The following is an 18,209-nucleotide window of genomic DNA, read 5'->3' as shown; positions in this document are numbered from 1 at the left end:
AAATCAAGTAAATCAACTTCAGCTTCAGAATCAGTCTCAGAATTACAATCAGATTCAGATCCAGAAGTGTATAAAAAACTATAAACCTTATCACGCAACTCGTCTTCTGGTTCTAAGGTTTTCAGCTTTTGAAGCTTACAATTTGGAGATATATTGCCAAATTTTCCGTACTTATAGCACTTAATGTCAGCAAGATCCCGCTTGGACCTATTCTTCTTAAACCTAGTAGATTTACAATGAGCTTTTCTAGTATCACGCTCTTCTTTAGATCTATATCTAGATCTCTTTTTATCATACGGGCTATCAGGGTTAGGATGTGAGTTTCGAGGGCTATCGTGAGGTGATTTAAGACTTAGGAGTGTCATCGGAATGAGTTTTTGGAAGTTCAGATTAGATTTAAGCTTGAATTGACGAAGTTGATATTTTGTCGATTTCTGGTTGGTAGGCGAGATTTTGATATAGGGGTCGGAATGGAATACCGAGAGTTGCAGTAGTTTTGTTGGGTCATTTGCGATGTGTGTGCAAATTTTCAAGTCATTCGGACGTGGTTTGGTTTGGTTTTTGATCAAAAGCGAAATTCGGAAGATTTTAGAAAGTTTGGCTTAAATATGATGTGTTTGGGTAATTTGATGTTGTTTGAGGTGCTTTGATGATTGGAACAAGTTTGAATAAGTTTTTAGGATATGTTGGTGCCTTTAGTTGAGGTCTCTAGGGCCTCGTGTGACGACCCAAAGGGTCATCACCGTAGTTCTTCCTTGTTCCGCGCTTCTAAGGCCTTGAAAACCTCTCTTTTAGTTGCCTCGATTTGCGTGCGCAGTTCGGGCGCGTAGCCGGAAAGTTTTTATGTTAGAATATGTGAATTTTGTGAAAACTTTGATGAATTTTGATATTAATATGCATAATATTGATTTCAGTCAACATTTTGGGTAAACGGACCCGGACCTGTGATTCGACGGTCCCGGAGGGTCCGTAGAAAAATATGGGACTTGGGCGTGTACTCAGAATCAAATTCCGAGGTCCCAAGCCAGAGAAATGAATTTTTGTGTGAAATTGTTTTCTGAAATTAATTAAGGAAAATGAAGAAGAAAATTGATCAGAAAACTGGGGTATCGGGCTCGTATTTTGTTTCCGACGCCCGGTACGAGTCTTAAATATGTCTTAAGCACTATCTGTAAAGTTTGGCTAAAAACGGATGTCATATCGTGTTTCGGACTTAAAATGGGGAATTTGAGTTTTTATGAAAGTTGAAAGAAAATCATGTATTTTGAGGCTTGATGCTATGTATATGATGTTATTTTGGCGATTTGATCGCACGAGTAAGTCCGTAAGGTGTTTTCGAGATCATATGAATGTTTGGTTTGGAGACCCGAGGGCTCGGGTGAGTTTTGAGTAGGGCCTGGGAGGTCTTAGACTTAGAAAAATATACAGGTTCAGATGTTGCAGGCCCAGCGCGGCCGCGGCCATTTCCGCGCAGTCCGCGCTGGCAGCCATGCGGCCGCGGTGCTTTTCTGTGCGGCCCGCGTGGTGGGGTTCAGAGGGTCGACCAGCGTGGCCGCACACCAAATCAGTGCGGTCCGCGCTGGGTGGGTTCAGAAATAGCCCACTTCTCCCCTCCCTCAGTGCGGTCGCGGTACATTTCTATGCGGTCCGCGCCAACCCCCAGCAAAATGTATAAATTCGGGATTTTCAGTCACTTTTCCACTTTTCAAAAACCCAAAACCTAAGAGGCGATTTTCCAAACAACTTTTCTTTTTCAAAACGATTCGTAAGTGATTTCTAACTCATTTTCTTCACTTCTTAACATCTTTAACATGATTTCAACTTCAAAACAAAGATTTTCATGGGGGGAGATTGGGTGTTTTGGGTAGAACCTAGGTTTTCTACAAATTGAGGAGTTGGACCTCAATTTGGGGTCCGATTTCAAAGGAGATTGGGTAACCGGGTTTTGGTCTGAACCTCGAGTTTCGACCACGTGGGTCCGGGGTTGTTTTTGGCCTTTTTGGGAAAAACCTTGTAAAAATTATTTTCATGCATTGGAATTGATCCATTTAGTCATTATTAATGTGATTGAGTAAATTATGACTAGATTCGAGCGGATGGGTGGTAGAATAAAGAGGTAAAGCTATACTAGAAGCGTGAGTTGAGTTTTGAGCATTCGAGGTAAGTGTTTGTTCTAACTTTGGCTCGAGGGAATAGGATTAGGATGATATTTGCTACTTGGTAATGTGGAGTACGGTGTATAGGCATGGTGACAGTTATCTATGCACCGGAGTCTAGCATGACCGTGAGTCTTGATTGCTTCTAATTCGAATAATGTGACACAAGCTCCTTGTTTATTTGATGTGTTTTCATATGATGTGAACGGTTGAGGTAGAATTGTGATTGGTGTACTCTTGGAGCGTTAGCTCGAACATGAATGTGTTAGTTGAGGAAGAAGTGATTTAAAAAGAGAATGTGTTGTGATTACTCCCTTGCCGGGATGTGTAGACTGATATATACTCTCCCTTGTCGGGATATTTTGGGCTGTTAGTTGTACCCTTGCCGGGTTAAAGGTATTGAGATGTTATTCTCCCCTGAAGGGGTCTACTATATGAAGTCAGATAGTATGAACTATATTATGGGATCGTGTGGCACGCCGTCCACCTATATATTGTTAAAAGGGATCGTGTGGCACGCCGTCCACCTATATATTGTTAAAAGGGATCGTGTGGCACGCCGTCCACCTATATATTGTTAAAAGGGATCGTGTGGCACGCCGTCCACTTATATACTATATTATGGGATCGTGTGGCACGCCGTCCACTTATATACTATATTATGGGATCGTGTGGCACGTCATCCACTTACATACTATATTATGGGATCGTGTGGCACGCCGTCCACTTATATATGATAATATGGGATCGTGTGGCACGCCGTCCACTATATATATATATATCATGGAAACCGGAGTTTCTTCTGTTTATTTCCGATATTTTATTTTTATCTATTACTCCCCGATAGCATGTCCCCTCCCAGCCTTACTTTGTATTATCTTGTTATTGTTTTCTTGCACTCGTTATATATATCTGTACAGGTTAATTGTGGTAGGTCCTGTCTAGCCTCGTCACTACTTCGCCGGGGTTAGGCCAGGCACTTACCAGCACATGGGGTCGGTTGTGCTGATGCTACACTCTGTGCATTTTGTGCACAGATCAGGGAGCAGCTTACGGACCGCAGCAGTAGGACTTCTGGGAGCTATCTTCAGTCTAGGGACTCTCGAGGTAGCCTAGCTGGCATTCGCAGGCCGAAGTCCCTTTCCATGTTTCTTGTTTGTTCATCTTGTACCAGACAAACATGATGTATTTCCTTTCAGACATTGTTTGTAGTATTTTGTAGTAGTCCGTGGGCTAGTGACACCAGACCTTGGGTAGTGATGTGTATTAAACTTCTGCACTTTTGTTTTTTTCCAGTTACTTTAGATTTAAAGTCTTTCGCTTAAATTTTGTCTCATTTATTATATTGTTTTGAAAGAAAGCAGGAAAGGTGGTTTAAATATTTGGCTTGCCTAGATCCGATAGTAGGCGCCATCACGACACCCGATGGTGGGAAATCCGGGTCGTGACACCTCGAGTGAGTTTCGAGGGGTTAAACGGATCGTTTTGGAGTTAAGAAAATTGCTGAAGTTGCAGGTTCAGCTGTTGCGGGTTTTTACTCTTCGTGTTCGCGAGCGGACCACTCGCGTTCGTGAAGAGTCAGTGGAAGTTAGTGGTATGTTGGCCTTCACATTCGCATAGGGATGGGAAGTGAAGCATCGCGTTCGCGAGAAGGGCTTCGCATTCGCTTAGAAGAATTGGGTCAGCCGGGTTAGTATGCATCGCGTTTGCTAGAGGCATTGTCGCGTGCGCATTGGTTTGAGAGGTTGAAGCATCACGTTCGCGATGGCAGGGTTGCATTCGCGGAGGAGAGTTTTGATCAGCAGAATTTTTGTGCTTCGCGAACGCGAGGCTTTGACCGCGTTCGCGAAGAAGGAAAATGGGCCTGGGCAAAAGGTTTTTAAACTCGTCTTGTCCGCGATTTTGGGGCTTATTTCCTCCATAGTTGGTCATTTTGGGATATTCTTAAAGGAAATTGAAGAGGAATTCAAGGGGAATCGTTGGGAGGTAAGATTCTTGGACTTAAAGCTCGATTATTATGTAAATTCCACCTAGAAAATCATGGAGATTAAGTTAAAAATTGAAGAACTAGGGCTTGAAAATTTGGACTTTTGATTGGGGATTTGGAGGACCATTTGGGGTCAGATTTGAGAAATTTTGATATGTATGAACTCGTGGGAAGATAAGGAATCTATTGGTGTAAAATTTTCTGAATTTCGAGACGTGGGCCCGGGGGTCGGGTTTTGGTAATTTCGGGATTTGTGCCCTTTATTGATTGTTTTCGCTTGGGCTTCATTCCCTTAGCATATTTTGACGTCCTCGTTCTGATTTTTGGAAAGATTCGATGCGAGTGGAGGCCGGATCGAGGGGCAAAGGTGTCGCAAGCTAGAGATTTAGCCAGTTCGAGGTGAGTAATGATTGTAAATGATGTTCTAAGGGTTTGAAACACTGGATTGCACATCGTAGTGCTAAATTGAGGTGAGGCACACGCTCGATGACGAGCGTAGGGTTGTGCACTATTGGGGATTGTGACTTGGTTCGTCCCGATTGATGATTTTACCGCGTATTTGATTAAAAACTATTTGCTATCATCATTATTTTGGGTTGAATGCCATATTTGGGCTTCGTGCCAACTATTTGAACCCTTCAGGGCTTTTTACTGATATTTTCTCACAATTTGACTTTATATTTGAACTTAGTCATGCTATTTTCCCACGGTTTTCATACTCAGCCATGTTTACTCAGTTTTATTACTTAAATGATATTTTAAATGATGTTTGGGCTAAGAAACACTGTTTTTACTATTGCCCGAGTGGCTTGTGAGGATTTTGACTGAGTAAGGCCGAGGGCCTATGTTGTGAGGAAACATTTGATACTGGTTATGAGTCTGAGGGCCTGAGATATGTATGCCACGAGGTGGCTTGATTGATATGAGGCCGAGGGCCTGGTGATGATGCCACGAGGTGGCTTGATATTGTGCTTGGGCCGTAAGGTCCCCCTCCAGGAGTATACACACCTCCAGTGAGCGCGAGTATCCATTGTGATGTGAGATTAAGCCCGAGGGTCTAGTACTTTTCGGAGATGTTGCCTGAGGGATGGATTTGTTGATACTATGCCCGAGGGGCGAACTTCTATTTGTTTACTTTACCTTAACTGCTCATCAATTACCCGTTTACTTGTTGAAAAAGGATTTTACTTAACTTTCACTGGTTTATTGCTTTTAAATGATTTTACTGCTTCATTATAGAATGCCTTGTGCCTTACGTGTTTTCTTACTTTCAGTCGTTATTTATATTTGTTACTCACTAAGTTAGAGTACTCACTTTACTCCCTACACCCTATGTGCAGATTCTGGCGTAGCTGGTCCTGCCCCCGAGTGCTGATTCATTTCAGCTTCAGGCGGATCTCGAGGAGTCTTTAGGTAGTTGTTAGCGTTCGCAGCCCGAAGCTCCTCCCTATCTCTTTCCTTTATGTCCTTAGTTCAGTATTTAAACTCTGTAGTTACATTTGAGGAATTAGTGTTGTTAGATGCTCGTGACTTGTGACACCCCGGTTAGAGCTGTGTCGGATTGTACTTTCGCACTTGCTATTATTTGCTACTTAGTATCGTTAAATCATGTTTTAGACTGTATTTATGTTGTTTAATTGTTTATAAAGTGAATTGGGTTTAATTGGCTGGCCTTGTCTTCATGAGAGGTGTCATCACGACCGGGTTCGGGGTTAGGGTCGTGACATGGCGCCTATCACATTACTAGGCAAGCCAACCCAAACCATCAATCACATCAAATTTCTTTTATAAAACCATTTTTCCAACATAGGATTAAATACCAGTTTCCATAAGAAGTGTTTAAAACAGCTAAAATAATGTGAATCTAATAAAAACATAAGACAACACAGCCCAAAATATCTGGTGTCACGAGTCTACACAACTGACTGTCTGATACAACAAAAGTCTAGCAAAATGCAGAAAAATAACAAGATAAGAAGGAGACAACAGGGTTGCAGACGCCATGCAGCTACCTTGAAATCTCCGGTAACCTCTGAATCAGCTAAGGACCCTCACTCTGCCACTCGAGCACCTAGATCTGCACACAAGGTGCAGGGAGTAACGTGAGTACGCCAACTCAGTAAGTAACTGAAGTAAATAAGGACTGAAAGCAGTTACAAGCAGTTCGAATAAAACATATAATTGAATACTCAACAAAATATCGAATCAATGTTATAGTTTAAAAACCAATTTCGTCATAAATCAACATTTTCAGTTTAAAACACTTGAAATCGTATACTTAGAAATATTTCCAATAGAGGCTTTTTTGAAAGAAGAGTGAAATCAGTGAAATCGTCATAAATGGTCCCCTCGGGCAAGGATTTACTCAGAATACGGCCCCTCAGGCAGCCTCTCAGTCATTCGTGACTCAACCCTCGTCACTCAGTACTCACTCTCAACACTCGGCTCATTAGTATCTCATAATAATAAAAATCATAGTAACCGTTGTGGCATGCAGCCCAATCCATAATTTACAGTCGACTACGCTCACTGGGGGAGTGTAGATTCCGGAGGGGCTCCTATAGCCCAAGCGTCATTTCACTGCGGTGCGTATCCCGATCTAATAAACATATCGTTACGGCATGCAACCCGATCCATATAAGTATCACTACGGCGTGCAGCCCAATCCATAATGTATACATATCATATCCTCACTATTAGGTTCTCAACCTCTCTCAGTTGTTAACCTCATAGTCTCTCGGGCAGGGAACTCAGCCCAAACAGTCCTCACAATTAGAATTGGAAAGATAAAAACCAGTTTTAAACATTTAAACAGGTAAAATATGACTAGGGATATGTTTTTAGCAAGTAATGTGAGGAAAAATAGTCAAAATGCCCATAAGGGTTTCCACAGGCTGGCACAAGGCCCTAAACATGGCATACATCCCATAATACATTATAAATATGGAATAATATAATATTTCCAAATCAAATACTTGGCTTAATAGTCGCTACGGGATGGACCAAAGAACAATCCCTACCGGTGCACACCCACACGCTCGTCACCTAGCATGCGTGTCACCATATTATTCAAAACAAGTCACATACTGGGGTTTGTACCCTCGATTCTAGATTTACAATGGTTACTTACCTCAAACCAGTGAAAATACTACTCCGCGACGCCCTTGCCCCTCGAATCGTCCTCCACTTGCATCGAATCTAACCAAATCAGAATAAGGACGTCAAAATATGCCAAGGGAACGAAGCCCAAACAAAAACAACCAAATAATACCAAGAATCCCGAAATTACCAAAACCCGACCCCCGGGACCACATCTTGGAATTCGAAAATTTTTACATCAACGGAAATCCTTATCCTCCCATGAGTCTATACATATCAAGAACACTGAAATCGGAGTCCAAATGACCCCTCAAATCCCCATGTAAAGGTCTCTTATTCTCAAGCCCTAATCCCCAATTTTTCTTCCTTAATCTCCACTAAAACCATGATTAAACAATGGAAAAATAATCTTAAACCCAAGTAATTATGCTTAGGGAACTTACCCAATTGATATCCTTTGATTCCTCTCGAAATCCTATGCCTTAGCCTCTTTCCCGTCTTCAAAAATGATGAACTTGGCAAAATTTCGCGAAGAAGACAATATATACCTTCTGGCTAGGGATTTTCACATTTGCGATCCTTTAACCACTTCTGCGGTACCGCATATGCAGCCAAACTGCCGCTTCTGTGGTCCTTCACTTAAAATCCCACTGCCGCTTCTGCGCTCAGCTTTCCGCACCTACGACTCTACAAATGCGGTCCCATACCGGATCTACAGTTCCGGGCAAATCCTCAAATACCGCTTCTGCGGTTCCTCTCCCGCATGTGTGGCACCGACATGCGGTCCCCAATCCGCAGGTGCGAAAATATCAGAAGCAGCAAATTCAGCAGCTGCAACAAAAATCCAACTTCTCTGTTAACCATCCGAAATCACCCCGAGGCCCCTAGGACCTCAACCAAAAGCACAAACATATCCTAATACCTTATCCAAACTTTTTCCGATCATCAAATCACTTCAAACAACATGAATTCACCCAAAACAAATCGGATTCAAGCCAACCTTTCTAAAGTCTTCAAAATTCCGCTTTTGATCAAAAACCCAACCAAACCACGCCCGAATGACCTGAAAATTTGCACACACATCCCGAATGACCCAATGGAACTACTGCAACTCTTTGAATTCCATTCCGACCCCTATATCAAAATCTCACCTACCAACCGGAAATCGCCAAAATCTAAACTTCGCCAATTCAAGCCCAAACCTACTCCAAACCTCCAAAACCCATTCCGGTCACGCTCCTAAGTCACAAATCACCTCCCGAAGCTAACCAAACCCTCGGAATTCACTTTCGATCCCTCTAACACATAAGTCAATATCCGGTTGACTTTTCCAACTTAAGCTTCCTTAAAAGAGACTAAGTGTCTCAAACCTTACCAAATCCTTTCCGAATTCGATCTAACCAACACGATACCAAATAACATGGACAACAAAATCATAAAGAAGTAGAAATGGGGGAAATAGAGCGGTTATTCTTGTGTGTACTATTTATTCCTCGGAGCGGTTGGCGGAGATTTATATCCGGGAGATTATTCGTCTGCATGGTATTCCAGTGTCCATCATTTCAGATAGAGGTACTCAGTTCACATCACGGTTCTTGAGGTCCGTTCAGCATGAGTTGGGTACTCAGGTGGAGTTGAGTAGAGTATTTCACCCTCAAACGAACGGACAGTCCGAATGCACTATTCAGATTCTTGAGGGTATGCTCCGTGCGTGTGTGATTGAGTTTTTGCCATTGGCGGAGTTTTCTTCCAACAACAGCTATCAGTCCAGCATTCAGATTGCACCTTATGAGGCTCTATATGGGAGACGGTATAGATCCCCGGTAGGTTGGTTTGAGCCGGGTGAGGCCAGATTATTGGGCACAGACTTAGTTCAGGATGCTTTCAAGAAGGTTAAGGTGATTTAGGATAGACTCCGCACAGCCAAGTCCAGATAGAAGAGTTACGCGGACCGGAAGGTTCATGATGTTTCCTATATGGTTGGAGAGCGGGTTCTGCTTCGGGTTTTGCCTATGAAGGGCGTCATGAGCTTCGGGAAGAAAGGAATGTTGGCCCTTTTGAGATATTGAGGCGTGTTGGGGAGGTTGCTTATGAGCTTGCCTTACCTCCCAGCTTGGCCGGAGTTCATCCGGTATTCCATGTTTCAATGCACCGGAGGTATCACGGTGATCCGTCACACGTGTTGGATTTGAGTTCAGTCCAGTTGGACAAGGATCTATCTTATGTTGAGGAGCTAGTGGCAATATTGGACAGGTAGGTTAGAAAGCTGAGGTCAAAGAACATTGCATCAGTAAAGGTTTAATGGCAGGGCCATCTGGTCAAGGAGGTGACCTGGGAGACCGAGCAGGATATGTGTAACTGTTACCCTCATCTTTTCACTACTTCAAGTATGTTTTTATGCTCGTTTGAGGACGAACGAATGTTTAAGTGTAGGAGGATGTGATGACCCAGCCGGTCGTCTTAAGAATTAACGCCCGATTTCCTATTAACTGCTTCCCCCAAGTTTATTTCTGCTATTCTGATTTGCCGGGATGTTCGGTTTTGAGTTCGGAGAGTTTTGGGACATTTAGTCCCTAAATAAGAGCTTAAGTGTTGGAAAGTTGACCATAGTCGGAACAGTGTGAAAACGGCCTCGGAATGGAAATCTGATGGTTTTGTTAGATCCGTTTGGTGATTTCGGGCTTAGGGGCATGTTCGGATTGTGTTTTAGAGGTTCGTAGCTAATTTAGGCTTGAGATGCCGAAAGGTCAAATTTTGAAGTTTCTGGTTTGGTAGGAGATTTTGATCTGAGGGTCGGAATGGAATTCAGGAAGTTGGAGTAGCTCTGTAGTGTTGAATGTGACGTGTGCGCAAAATTTCAGGTCATTCGGACAAGGTTTGATAGACTTTTTCATCGAAAGCGTATTTCTAGAGATTTTGGAATTCTTAGGCTTGAATCCGATGAAAAATAGGTGTTTTGATGTTGTTTTGAGCATTCCGAAGTTGTTGCAAGTTTGAATGATGTTTTAGGATTGGTTTGCATGTTTGGTTGAGGTCCCAGAGCCTCAGGATGAATTCGGATGGTTGACAGAAGGATTTTTGTAGTTGGAAGTTTGCAGCATCAGCTGGTCTTCTGTCATAACCGCACTTGCGGTTTGGGTCCCATTGGTGCAAAGCCGCAGAAGCGGTGGAGCAAGCACATTTGCGGATTTGGGGAGGATCAGCAGGTTCCGCAGATGCGGGTAATTCACCGCATAAGCGGTACCGCACCTGCGGAAGGGTAACCGCAGATGCGGAAATTGACCTTTAAGTGAAAGTCGTAGATGTGACGAAGTCCACACAGAAGCAGGACGGCAGATGCGGTCCTAGGGCCGCAAATGCGGAAATCGCTGGGCAGAACATATAAATTCTTTCCTTTGCAAAATTTAGCAATTTTTCATCTTTTTCAAAACGGGAAGAAACTTGGGGAACAATTTTCAAGAGGGATTTTCAGAGGAGGTCATTCGAGTAAGGTCTTTGGTCCCTAAACTCGTTATTGGAATGAGTTTTATCAATTTAAGCATGAAAAAATAAGGAAAATCAATGGTAATTGGGGAGTTAGGGCTTGTCTAATCGGTGACCTTTGAGTGATGATTTGAGGGACAAACTGAGGTCGAATTTTGGTACTTTTGATATGACTGAACTCGTGAGAGTGCGAGGTTTCTGGAAATAAAAATTTTACCTGATTCCGAGACGTGAGCCCGGGGGGAGTTTTTGTTATTTTACCTAATTTCGCGTAAAAGATTCTAAAGTTTCTAAGTGTTTGAATCTGATTATCTTTACTAGTTCTACTGATTTTTCATGCCTATGTTCTAATCCCTTGTTTGTTTAATTATTTCACTCTTTGCTTCAATATTTGCCCGTTATTCTTTGTCCTGTCAATCATCAGAGGATAATTGATTTTATCCGCCTAATCAGGGTTTGGAATCATATCTTTCTATTGACTCCTAATTGGTACTACTTGCCTTAATTAGTTAATTAGCCTGATTTCTAGGTTTTGATTTACTCTAACCGACTTATAAATGGCGTATGACTTATTTCCTGCCTTATTTGAATCCCAATTTGGGGCTGGTAATTGATTCCCCTTATTTTAAGGTGTCTTTCCCGGATTCTGTTTGTACTAATTAGTTGGGTTTAGCCCCAATTAACTGACGCCTTATTTATGAACTCTATTATTCTTTACCTTATTTGTTTTATCTTGCTAAGTTCTATATAAATCCCATTCTGATTTCTTTCAAAAACACGAACATAAACGCTCAAACTCAGACACCTATACTTACGAAAACACTCAGAAAGTCACACCCACACACAAACGCTTGCTCTTATTCACACACACTCTCTATTGTGAATCTTTCTGTTACTTGTGTTTGCTGCACTATCCAGCCGGTTGAAAGCCAAGGCTAGACTATTGGATTCTGCATACTTTCACCTTCCTGTTTGCTATCTCTTAACTGGTATGCCTCCACTTCTTCTATCATCCAATATGCTATGAATTTAAACCTATGTGCTTCTTGTTTATTGATCTTAATCAGCATGACTACTTATGTTTAGCTAGACTTATGACTTTCTTGTTTATCGCTCTTAATCAGCATGACTACTTCTATTATCAATCAATATGCTATGTAATTAGACCTACGTGCTTCCTATTTATTGATCTTAATCAGCATGTCTATCTCTTTTACTATGTTCCTATTCAGTAGGTTATGTAATCTGTCTGTTGTAGATATCAACCTACCTCTCCCTTCTTTATGTTTATGTTAACTAGCATGCCTTAACTCTTGTGAATTTGTCTTGTCCAATATGTCAATATGGTTCATACACTTTAGCATGTTCCGGTTTGATCCAGGATACTTGTCTACTTGTTTCTCAACTAGCATACTTTCCTTTCTATCATGTTTTATGTGTTTACCTTAACAAGTTCCTGATTAATGATTTCTATGCTCTCAACCACTGCTGCCTTTTCTGGGTAATTGTCTGATTAGGACCCTGATCCCAGCATGCTATTCCCTGTTTACTACATGTCCATATGCTCACATATGATAATTAATGAACTAAGTCAATCCCAAGAAATGTGGAACCTTGTTTGAATTGATTGTAACTCTGTTCTGTTTGTTGTTTGACTGTTGGAATACATGTTTGAACTCAATCTGCTGAATATGGTCTTGTTTGTAGTTTTAATCTTGTGACCTGTTTCTACTCACTTTTAAAATCCAAACTATTTTTTACTAAAACTCTCTCCTACTTTCATATACTATTTTCAACTCATACTCTTAGATATCTAGGGTCCTGCCCCTCCAGTGTGAGCACTGCCTAGGAGTCCATGGAACTCCTCCGAACTCTGACATACTGGGGCTGGCCTTTCCAAACATTTTTACAAAAACTACTTCTTTGAAAAGGTTCTAGTGTGAGCATTGCCCGAGGTCCCTGAGGCACTTGAGAACTTTGACACACCAGAAGCCCATTTGGTGTATTATGGACTGCTTGTTGGACTCCAGATTTGATTGAAGACCTGGCTTCCAGGTTTACTTTTGGGCCTGTCAAGGCTCCCTATAGTATAGTAGTTTTCATTATGTGATTCATTTGTTTTGGTCTGTAATAATAATTCTTGTAAAAACATATATGGGATTATTAGTAAAGCTGGGAGAGATTTTTATATATCTTTGTTGGGATCGGGTAGAAATCGTGCCTATATGATTGTTGTTATTATTTATATGCATTAGAAACCATGCCTATATGCCTTATCTTCATATTTGTCCTGAATTTCCACTTTACATCCTAGAAATCCTATTATAGGATGTTTATCAATTCAGTATCAAAATTCATGTTCATGCATATTCTCAAGTTTCAATGTGCATTAGAAACCATGCCTATAGGATCTATTTTTGGAACTATCAACACGTATAACATTCTGCTCACTTAGATATCATGTCCATAGGAAATCATGTTTGAAATCAGCATGAATGCTTAGATATCATGTCCATAGGAAATCATATTAAAATCAGTTTTGACAACTTATATATCATGCCTATAGGGAACGTGTATAAATTAGTTTCTATGCCATGAAATAACGCTTGTAATCAGTTTCAGCACCTAGAAAGCATGCCTATAGGATCTAAAAGATAAAAATCTGCCTGTTTAAATTAATCACTGGTTTATAATTGCATGTTGATTAACGTTTAGATATCATGTCTGTAGGATTCTGCCCGGTTATTACCTAGGCAAGCATGTATGACAATTAAAACTATGTTTGTTTGACTGCTTATAAACGGGCCTAGCTTCAATAAGTGATAAAAATCTGTAGGCAAACTGATAAGTATTCACTGCCTCGCCTTAATAAAACTGTTGCATATTCTGTGCTAGTTTCGATATCCTGCCTATAGGACCCTAATTATTTTAAAACTGCTTGTTTGAATAGCATGCATTTGTTTGTCTATTTGTGGATGTAAATATGAGCCCTCTTAAGTGATATTTTATGTGACAATCCTGCTTGTTTTGTTTTCCGCTTAGTTTTCTCCTTTTAAACACCATAGGTGAGTCTAGAACCACCTTAAATAGAGGTCCTAAATACCTCCAGGGCCACATGTAAGGGACGGGTAGTGCACGCATATGGTATGTACTGGATGTTATTAGAACACTTAGGTAATAATAAAAAAGGGGAGCGTAATTAGTTAGTAAAAGGAAATGATGACCTGTGCTCTAATGCTATGTGTAGCACCCCAACTTGGGGACGATTACCAAGTATTGCATAGAAGTGATCCTATAGGGTAAAAAACCTAGGACCCCTTTTCGCTCCTCGTTTTAAAAGTAATATCTTTTTGTTTATCTGCTTATAAGACTAATTCGCTTAAATGGAGTTTGGTCGGGACCCACTGTTATGGACCTGAAGGGGTGCCGAACACCTTCCCCTCAAGGTAATTTCGATCCCTTACCCAATCTCTCGTAATGTAAACTAGTACACGAGTTATTTGTTATAGGTTCCCTAACGCACCTTAATCCGTTAGGTGGCGACTCTTCAAATCTCATACCTGATTCCAAAAGGAAAGGAATTGTCCCCAGAATGTCGAAACCTAGACTCCGCTAGGAAAAAGGGGGCGCGACATCACCGATATACTTCAAAAGCATTGAAACATGAAATACTGGATGCACCCCCGATAAGCTAGGTGGGAAAGCAAGCTCATAGGCCACCTCCTCAATCCTCCGAAGCACTTCAAATACCCAATAAAACCGAGGGCTCAAATTGCCCTTTTTCCCAAATCTTATAACACCCTTCATGGGTGAAACCATTAGCAAAACCTTTTCCCCAACCATGTAAGACATATCACGAACCTTCCTGTCAGCATAACTCTTTTGTCTCGACTGTGCTGTACGAAGCCTCTCCTGAAACAACTTCACCTTGTCCAATGCAACTTGAACCAATCTATGCCAAAAACCCTAGCCTCACCCGGCACAAACCAACCCATTGGAGATCTACATTGCCTACCATATAAAGACTCATATAGAGCCATCTGAATGCTCGACTGATAAATGTTGTTGTAAGCAAACTCCGTGAGTGGCAGAAACTGGTCCCATGAACCACCAAAATCTATCACACAAGCACGCAACATGTCCTCCAAAATCTAAATAGTGCGCTCGAACTACCCGTCCGTCTGAGGATGAAATATTGTGCTCAAATCAACCTGGGTGCCCAACTCTCGCTGCACGGCTCTCCAAAACTGCTATGTAAACTGCGTGCCTCTATCTGAAATGATGGAAACTAGCACCCTATAAAGGTGAACAATCTCTCTAATATAAATCTCTGCCAACCATTCTGAAGAATAGGTAGTGCTCACAGGGACGAAGTGCGCGAACTTGGTCAGCTAATCCACAATCACCCAAATAGCATCAAACTTCCTCAAAGTCCGTGGGAGCCCAACTACAAAATCCATGGTGATCCACTCCGACTTCCACTATGGAATCTCCATCTGCTAAAGCAAGCCACCCGGTCTCTGATGCTCATATTTCACCTGCTGACAATTGAGACACCGAGCTACAAAACAAACTATATCTTTCTTCATTCTCTTCCACCAATAGTGTTGTCCCAAATCATAATACATCTTCGTAGCACCCAGATGGATAGAATACCGCAAGTTGTGGGCCTCCTCAACAATCAACTCCCGAAGTCCATCTATATTGGGCACACATATCCGGCCTTGCATCCTCAATACCCCATCATCACCAATAAGGACTAGAAAATGAGGATCATGCATAACCTTGTCCATGAGGACAAGCAAGTGAGGATCATAATACTAGCACTCTCTGATAAGGAAGACCGAGAAACCACACAAGCTAGGACCCGACTGGGCTCCGAAATATCCAACCTTACAAATTGATTGGCCAAAGCCTGAACATCAACAGCAAGAGGTCTCTCCCCAACAGGAATAAATGCAAGACTGTCCATACTCACCGCCCTCCTACTCAAGGCATCGGCCACAACGTTGGCCTTTCCCAGATGATACAAAATTGTAATATTGCAGTCATTTAGCAGCTCCAAGCACCTACGCTACCTCAAATTGAGATCCAGCTATTTGAACAAGTGTTGGAGGCTACGATGATTAGTGAACACCTTGCAAGACACACCATAGAGATATTGCCTTCAAATCTTCAATGCGTGAACAATGGTAGCCAACTCTAAATCATGAACAAGGTAGTTATTCTCATGGGGCTTCAACTGGCGAGAAGCATAAGCAATCACTCTACACTTCTGCATCAAAACACATCCGATACCGATTCAAGAAGCATCACTGTATGCGGTAAAAATTAGAGGGTCCGATTTTATAGTCATTATGACGCTTCGTAGGCACATCTCTAAAGGCTCGAGACAATGGTCAAGGTTCAACCCTGAAGGGTTATCAATGTTTGATCTCGAGGCAGTGCAGATCGGTAGTTATGATGGAAAAACGGGAAGTTCCCAAGGCACGTGGTTAAAGCTGACCAAGGCTACTAGACCAGTTTAAGCTTGTACCGTGGCATTAAATTGTTGTACCAGCCATATATCTTTGTAATAAATGCATTTGTACTATGTTGGGATTCCCCCTCATATATAAAGGGGACCCTTGTCATTTTGTAAGGTATATACAATATTCAATACAAGAACATTCTCTGCTCTCTAACTTAAACATATTCTCCTTTGATTCTATTACTTACATTTATTGCTTACATTTATTGTATTTCATTAATTTTTCTTCATTTATTCCTCACTATTGATCACAAAGAGCCTTTATCAAAGCTCTCAAAACTGTTAGTCCTTCATCGGCTGTTCATAGCTTAGTATCTAGCTCAACCTCGAGACCCCGTATAACCTGGCTCGAGGCTTTGATTCTCAACCACTCGGTTTTCTTAAACATACTGCTTTCGAGTTCTTATCTTATTTTCTAGTATCACACTTACCATCTACTGCCTAACAACTAACATAAAATAAATCACATATTTTTAGAACCACAAAATCAAATCTAATTGTAATTACCATTTTCAAGGTAAATAGTTTGGCACCCACTGTGGGGCTAAAAAGAATAGTGATTGTTTTCTTGCTGGTTTACTACATAACGCAAGTTATCTTTCACACTTTTTCTTGTCCAAGAATCTTTGATTTCTGGTCAAAATGTCTAACTCAGTGAACGCGCATGAAAACAACGGTCTTAAGGACCATGTGGAGAATGGTGTAGCTGTTCCAGGTATTGGGGTACCACTACAGAACCCTGAGGATGCACCAGAACTGATTCCCATAGACGTGGTCTTGCGCAATGCCAAACACATCGACATAAGCTCCTATACCGACAGGAGCATACGCCAAGAAGACCAACAAGAAGCTCAAAAAACACCAGTCCGGGAGGAATGAGATCTTAGCTTTCACGTCATTTTTGAAATGTTATAGGCACAGCAGCTAGCAATTGCTCAACTACAAAGCCACCAAAAAACTTCGAGCACTGCAGCTCCAGAAATGGCTCCTCGAGCTGAACAGGTACTGGGAAGATCGAGCAACAAAGGGTCACCAGCTGACCTCGCTATTATGAAGATGCTCAAGGACCTCACAAAGAGGATCGAGTCAGGCGAAAAGATGATAGTAGCTAATGACAAAAATATGGAGACCTACAATTCAAGGGTCAATCAAATTCCGGGCGCACCCTAATCCTAAAGGGTGTAGATTCAAAGAAGTTCGTGCAAAAGCCATTCACACAAAATGCCGCTCCAAAGCCCATCCCGAAGAAATTCAGAATGCCCAATCTTCCGAAGTACAATGTAACCTCGGACCCTAACGAGCATGTCACTGCTTACACTTGTGCGGTGAAGGGCAACGACCTAAGGGATGATGAGATCGAATCTATCCTACTAAAAAAGTTCGGAGAAACACTTTCGAAAGGCGTCATGATGTGGTATTACAACCTAGCTCTGAATTCGATAGACGCATTTGCCATGTTGGCAGATTCTTTCATAAAGGCACATGCCGATGCCATCAAGGTGGCTATAAGGAAATTCGACGTCTTCAAAATAAAACAAAGAGAAAACGAGATGTTTTAGGAGTTCATATCTCACTTTCAAATGGAGCGAATGGAATTACCACCAGTCTCCGATGACTGGGCAGTGCAGGCCTTCACCCAAGTTTTGAACGAACAAAACTCAATGGCTTCGAAGCAGCTGAAGCAGAATTTGGTTAAATATCCCGTTGTGACTTTGTTGGATGTCCACAACCAATACCAATTAAAGATTAGGGTCGAGGACGACCAACTAGGAGCCCTCTCGGGCTTAGTGTAACCTAGTAGGCTTCCGGCAAATAAACCAAAGCCAAACAAAGAAAGGTACCAACCATACACTAAAGATAGAAGAAACGCCCTAAGGCATAATATACCCAAAAATGATCGAAGGATGGATCGAGGTCAGAATCCTTGAGGACTTGTAAGTAGAGCCGGATTCGA

This window comes from Nicotiana tabacum, chromosome 1 (genome assembly GCF_000715075.1).
Source record: "Nicotiana tabacum cultivar K326 chromosome 1, ASM71507v2, whole genome shotgun sequence".
In the NCBI taxonomy this organism is placed as follows: domain Eukaryota; kingdom Viridiplantae; phylum Streptophyta; class Magnoliopsida; order Solanales; family Solanaceae; genus Nicotiana; species Nicotiana tabacum.
Note: the sequence above shows the minus strand (reverse complement) of the source record.